Below are 7624 nucleotides of genomic sequence, written 5' to 3'. Positions count from 1 at the left end.
TGTTTGAGTAAAAGCTACTGTATTCGGCCGAACCTATAGCTCGGATTCTACCTCCTCCCCTGCCTAGTAATATAATAAAGAGTTATGTGATTCACATATATAGCTACGCAGACATCGAGATATCAAAATAGTACTAATTTCATATTATGTTCTAAAGTACGTACATTAAGTTCTCGTAAAGTCTATATAAGTAATAATTATATGGACTTTTTACCAGAAATCAAATGATGCTATATGTAAATAGGAAAAAGTAAATTTTGATCCATTTTGTCATGTGTAAAGAGTTGGTCTTTTGCTTAGCAGTAGAAAGGAGAGAAGTTGGTTGTGTTTATTGCCAGGGCTATATGGATAGGACACCCCATATATAGGCATTAGTTAAACCAAGGAAAAACAAAAGAAATTTTAAAAAAGAGTTTAAGTTGTATATATTAACAGTGTAAAAAATACTTACACAAGTAGATCACATAAAAGATAATTACAGGTAACTCTATTAAATAAGCATTCACTAGCAAGCTACAAGACATGATATGTAACCTGATATTGTATTAGTAGAAAATAAATATGACACGTAGAATTATGTGTGTCTGACAAGACATGATACGTAGATCACTATAAAGGTGACAGCTGGAATACTGCATTAGAAGATGCACGAGATACAAAAGGCACGGACAAATCACTCACGAGATGAAAGGATGCAGTTGCTCGAGTCTTAATCATCCAGTAAATATGGGCTGAATGAATCAAGACAGTAAGAAGGGGAAGATTCACGAACCTCTAATTAATGAGGAAGAATTGGAACCTTTACAGAATCTCCACAAACAGTTACAATTGTCAATTATAACGGATCATTAGTGTCATTAATGTCATAATGATTCGACCATAAAAGGGAGGAGACGTTATGTTAGTAAACCCCTATAAAAGGGAAGAGAATTTTATTTGTAAGAATCATCTAAGACAATATAGGAATATTATTCGCTTTACTTTTCTGCCATCTTGACTTTGCAAACAATTATTTCTTTACTTATTTTAGTCGTTTTCTTTCATACAATTGAGAAAGTACGAAATTTCTTGGTTATCAGTAACCTGAGTTCTTCTAAAAATAGGCTTTGACCGAAATACACATTTTTTGGTTAAACAAATTGGTTCTGTTACTAGGAATCTGATAATCTTTTCACTTTCCAAATTCATCTTTCTGTCAAACAATCATGTCGACTGCCAACGACAACAACCAACAAAACCAGCAAACTCAACTGAACCAACAACATTAACAAGAGGATGAAACTCCAATCCCTTCACCCCAAAATTCTCCTCAACACTCCCGAGACGGGTCACCTGAAAGATCAACATCACATGCGAATAATCAACAAGGGGACGATCAAACTGCTGAAGATGCATTGAAACAACTAATTGCGGAACACATCAATAATATTATGCAAGCTTTCGTTAGTGGATTACCAACTGTACCATCAACTCCAACTCTAAAAAACACCGCAACCATACAGAACCCACGCTCGGGACTTGCTAATTCAGGCAGTGGAGGAACTCCTAGCGAATCTCGCGATGGAACCCCAGATAATTCTGATTTACAAAGTTTAGTACTAACTTTGCAGAAACAGCTCAAGGAGCAGAACGATCGCATAGAGCAAACACCTGGTGTGCCACTCGTGATTAAAGGAGTGGATATTTATAAGTATTTTCAACAGCCCTGGAAGCCAAGTGTCACTCCCTTGCCGATTCCGAAAAAGTTTAATATGCCCGATATTCCAAAGTATGATGGGACAATCGACCCACGAGATCATGTAACTGCATTTACAACTGGCGTGAAAGGCAACGACTTGACCAAGCAAGAAATTGAGTCGGTGCTAGTCAAAAACTTTGGTGAAACACTCACAAAAGGAGCACTAACATGGTATTCTCTTTTACTATAAAATTCTATTGATTCTTTTGCTGAGCTTGCAGATTCATTTATAAAAGCACACTCGGGAGCTGAAAAAGTTTAAAAGAGGATGGAAGACATCTTCAAAATAAAATAAGGAGATACGGAGCTACTCAAGGAATTTGTGGATAGATTTCAGCGTGAAAGGATGATGTTACCGCGTGTACCTGATAATTGGGCGGCCATGATGTTTGCAAGTAACCTAATTGAAAAAAGCTCAGAATCCACAGGAGACTCAAAGAAAGCTTACGAGAATTCCCTGCAACAACTTGGAATGATGTTTATAACAGGTATAGCACGAAGCTACGGATAGAGGAAGATACTATCACTCACGGGGAGATCAAAGAGCAAGCTCGAGGCGACCAAAAACAGAAAAAAGGTCCGGTAAGAACAGGTAGGAACCTTACATGGGACAAGTAGGACGGGATTCACGTTCTAAGCAAGAAAACCCGAGGTATAGTTCTAGATCAAGAGACAGAGATGGAGGTTCATCATCTAGGTCTGGAAAGGAGCGAGATGCGTGGGATAGTAATATGAAGTCAAAGATCGGTGATTACAATTTCAATGTTAGCACTTATGAGCTAGTAGCTGTTTTAAGAAGTATGGGAGATAAGGTGCGGTGGCCGAAAGAAATGAGATCGAACCCTAGCAGAAGAAACCCAACGAATTTCATAATGTTCACGGTCATAAAACAACAGATTGCAGATTGCTACAAGGTGAAATAGAGCACTTGTTAAAACAAGGTTATTTAACCGATTTGTTTAGTGAGAAGGGTAAGCAAGCGTATATGAAGAATAGACAGGAGCCACCAAAACCTCCATCACCAAAAAGAACGGTTAATGTGATAAGCGGAGGAGAACGGTGCGACGTATACGACTGCATAAAAGATGTCAAAAGTCACAGTTACCCACGGAAAGGGAATTCGCCAAGTTTTGTAAAAAAACAACATAACGTTTGATGATACAGATGCAGATGGCATGGTGATCCCATACAATGATGCACTAGTAATATCTTTACTTGTACATGATACTAATGTGAAACGAGTTTTGATTAATCCAGGTAGCTCTGTAAATATCATTCTTTTAAGATGGTAAAAGATATTCAAGACGATGATAAATTGGTACCTAAAGCACGTACCTTATCTAGATTTGAAAATTCAAGCATTGTTACAAAAAGGGAGATAGTGGTCATCACATTCGCAGAAAGAGTAGTCAAAGATACGAAATTTCAAGTGATAGATACGGACATGGTGTATAATATGATTCTTGGCAGACCTTGGATCTATGAGATGGATGTCATTCCGTCTACTTTACATCAGGTTATTAAGTTCCTTTCACAATGGGGAATTAGACGAATCCGGGTTGATCGGCAGGCTTCTAGAAGATCCATTTAGTGGAGGATGCAAGCATAAAGAACGATGTTGCAGACAAAAAATAACAATTACAGAATTCAATTGAGGATTTAACAACACAAACCTCAACTGGAGATGGGAAAACGGATGTAGACTTAAGGCCTGGTATCATTCAAGAGCCAGAAGAGAACAAAAACATCAAAACAACGATTGAAGAACTCGAAGCGGTGGTGCTGTTTGTACATTGGCCGGACAAAAAAGTTTACATCGAAACTAACCTGAGCGCATAGATGAAAGGTAAGTTGATTGAATTCATAAAAGCTAACGCGGACTGATTTGCTTGGTTACATTCAGATATGACAGGTATACCACCGGAGGTGATGACCCATAAGCTAAATGAAGATTCAACATATCCGTCTCTCAAATAGAAGAAAAGGAAGAAAGGATCCTTCAAAAACCAGGTGATTTAGGATGAGGTACAAAAGCTTTTAAAAATCGGGTCTATCCGAGAGGTAAAATATCCTAATTGGTAAGATAATACTATTGTTGTGCCAAAAAAGAATGGTAAATGGCGAGTCTGTGTAGACTATACTTACTTGAATAAAGCTTTCCCTAAAGATCCTTTTCCTTTACCACACATAGATCAACTAATTGATGCTACTACAGGACATGAATTGTTGAGTTTTTTAGATGCCTACTCAGGATAGAATAAAATTAAAATGGATCTTTTAGATAAGGAAAAAACTTCCTTTATTACAGACAAGGGGACTTATTATTAAAAAGTCATGCCTTTTGGTCTAAAGAATGCTGGAGCCATGTACCAGAGATTACTAACAAAAATGCTTCAAGAACACTTGGGAAAAACTATGGAACTTTACATCGATGACAGGCTAGTCAAGTCAGCACAGGCGGGGGATCACATCCAACATTTGTTAGATACATTTCAGATTCTCCGCAAATTCAATATGAAGTTAAATCCCAAAAAGTTTACATTCGGCGTGTCTTCAGGCAGATGTGACGACCCGACCCGTCGTCTCATGAGTTACCGCTCCGTTTCCTCCAATTTTATACTTCTTCATGTTTCATTATCAGTATTTGGTGTGTTATAGTTGATTCGGATTGGTTTTGGTAGAAATGAGGCACTTAGTCTGTTTAAGGAAGGCTTGTTTTGGAAAAAGTCAACCGGATGTTGACTTACGAGTTAGAGGGCTCGGATGTGGTTTCCGGTGATTTGGTTAGCTTCGGGGGATGAATTGTGACGTAGAAGTGCGACCGGAATTGATTTTGGAGGTCCGGTGTAGAATTAGGCTTGAATTGGCGAAGTTAGTATTTTGGCGAATTCCGGTTGGTGGGTGAGATTTTGATCCGAGGGTCGGAATGGGATTTCGAGAGTTGCAGTAGCTTCGTTAGGTGATTTTGGATGTGTGTGCAAAATTTCAGGTCATTCGGAGGTGTTTTGGTCGGGTTTTTGATCAAATGCGTATTTCGGAAGTTTTGAAGAAACTTAGGCTTGAATCCGATGTGATTTAATGGTTTTAGCGTTATTTGATGTGTTTTGATGATTGGAACAAGTTTGAATGATGTATTAGGATGGGTTAGCACTTTTAGTTGAGGTCCCGAGGGCCTCGGGTGAGTTTCGGATGGTCTATCGGGGAGTTTGAGACTTGGTGAAGCAGTAGAAAAATGCAGCAGCAGTTGCAGGTGTTAAAGCTTCGCGATCGCGGGGAGGTCACCCGCGTTTGCGTAGAGTGAATTTGGGTGGCCTGAGATTTGGTCTTCGCGTTTGCAGTTTCATGGTCGCGTTCGCGTAGTTCTGGGAATGGAAGCATCGCGATCACGATGGTGCTTCCGCGATCGCGTAGAAGGAAGTTGGGCCCCTGAGTATTAGTTCATCGCGTTCGCGGCCTTCAGGACGGGTTCGCGTAGTTGAGGTTCCTGAAGGTTCGCGTTCGCGGGTTGGTCACCGCGTTCGCGAATGGGTAATTTTGGTCAATGGGTTTTTTGGTCATCGCGGATGTGGGGCGTTGACCGCGTTCGCATAGAGTAAAGTGACCTGGACAGAAGGGTTTTTATTGAATTTTTCATCCGCGAGTCTAACCATTTTTCCACCATTGTTGAGTATTTTGAGAGATCTTTGGGACAAATTGAAGAGGGATTAAAGGAGGATTGATTGGAGGTAAGTTCCTTGGCCTAAATACATGAGATTATGATAGATTTAACATGGAATTGGTTGAAATTCATCAAAAGGGGGTAAAGCTAGGGCTTGAGAATTGGTAATTTAAAAATGGAATTTGAAGGGTCAAATGGACTCCGATTTTGATAAATTTGATATGTATAGACTCGTGGCGAGATGAGGAATCCATTGATGTGAATTTTCTGATTTTTTGAGAAGTGGGCCCGGGGCTCGGGTTTTGCTAGTTTCGAGATTTTTGCTATTTTTCAATTGTTTTCGATTGGGTATTGTTCCCTTAGCATATTGTGATGTATTCGCTTTGATTTTGGTTATATTCGACGCGCGTGGAGGCCGATTTGAGGGGCAAAGGCGTCGCGAGCTAGAGATTTCACCGGTTGGAGGTGAGTAATGATTGTAAATGATATCCTGAGGGTTTGAAACCCCGAATTTGCACCCATAGTGCTTTATTGAGGTGACTTGCACGCCGGATAGAGAGCGTGGGGTAGAGCACCGTTGGGGATTATGACTTGATCCGTCCCGGTTGTTGATTTTACCGCGTAATTGGCTGAAACTTGTTTGATATTTTCATGATTTGGGCTGATTACCGTATTTGGGCTTCGTGCCAATTATTTGAATCCTCCAGGGATTGATATCACCGTTTTCGCATCACTTTTGCATATTATTTGATCTCGGCCCAGGGTTTTAAATATTTTTTCGCAAACTCAGCCATCTTTCTAAGATTTGAAAACTTGAACAATACTTTATTGATGTTTTGAGCTGAGAGCTATTATTTTAGTATTGCCCAAGTGGCTTATGTGCATTTCTGTATTGAGCATGGATCGGGCTGCACGCCGCAGCGATGTTATATTGATATTGAGGCCGAGGGCCTGGTTGATGCCACAAGATGGCTTGATATTGCGCTTGGGCTGTAGGAGCCTCTCCGGAGTCTGTACACACCCCCAGTGAACGCCGTCGACGTTAAATGGATCGGGCTGCACGCCGAAGCGGGTACCGGAGCGTACCGTCATATGCATTGCATTGCACTAATGCATTTGTTCCTATTTGTATTATTTGTCATGACATTTCAGCACTCTCATTTCATTGGCTTCCATGCTATTTCTGCATTACTTACCTGATACCCTGGTGTTATTTGTTAATGGAGTGATGTGGCTTGTGACACCCCGGTCGGGCTGTGTCGGGATGGTTCCCTATTTTTATAGCTTTTCTTCCGCACATATGATAGTTGTATTAATGTTTTAGACTTATTCATGCTAAGTAAGTATTAAAGAGGTTGATGTTCTGTTGGCTGGCCTTGTCTTCACGAGAGGCGCCATCACGACCGGATTTGGGAATTGGGTCGTGACAAGTTGGTATCAGAGCCTAGGTTACTAGGTCTCACGAGTCATGAGCAAGTTTAGTAGAGTCTCGCGGATCGGTACGGAGACGTCTGTATTTATCCTCGAGAGGCTGCAGAACCTTTAGGAAATATTAACTTTGTTAGAATTCTTATCGTGCGTACTTGATTCAGCTCGAGATATAACCCCTGAAATTCCTTCCATACGTCTGGATGCGCGCGAGCGCTCAATATTATATGTGCCTTGATGGTTTGTGATTCACCGATCAAGGGGCGAGATGTGATCATCGTGAGTATGTTGGGCCAGTCTGGAGGACTTGAGGCCGGATCCTTGCCTATGGCTTGAGCACCGAGGTGCTGATTGTGTGAGCAAGTGTTTTGAACTTATATGTTCGGTATTGTCCCTATTAGCCGGAATAGCGGTGGTATATCTATGTGATGAGTATGTTATTACTGCGAGATGTATCTATATGACTTGGTAGTGACGAAGAAGTCTGCTGGATAATAGATGAACTATCAAGTGTTCGATTCCTATTGTGACTTGATGTGTAGCCCCGAGTTATGGGCGCGTGAAGAACATTTTCGTGTCTCATAGTTGGGAGTGAAGTGTATTACATGTGGCGGAATGAGTTCAGACTCAGGAAGACTAAATGAATGTGCAACGTATATGATGGTGGAAGGTGTGCTGGAATACTAAATTGAGGCGGAGCAGGTGGGTTATCTCCTGCGGAGTGTCCTTAAGTGGTATGATCCTTATGCGTATGTTAGAAGATCTCAAGTGTAATTGAAGGGTACATGTTGAAATTTGAG

This window comes from Nicotiana attenuata, chromosome 5 (genome assembly GCF_001879085.1).
Source record: "Nicotiana attenuata strain UT chromosome 5, NIATTr2, whole genome shotgun sequence".
In the NCBI taxonomy this organism is placed as follows: Eukaryota; Viridiplantae; Streptophyta; class Magnoliopsida; order Solanales; family Solanaceae; genus Nicotiana; species Nicotiana attenuata.
The sequence above is the reverse complement of the archived record's forward strand: the minus strand, read 5'-3'. Positions refer to the sequence as shown.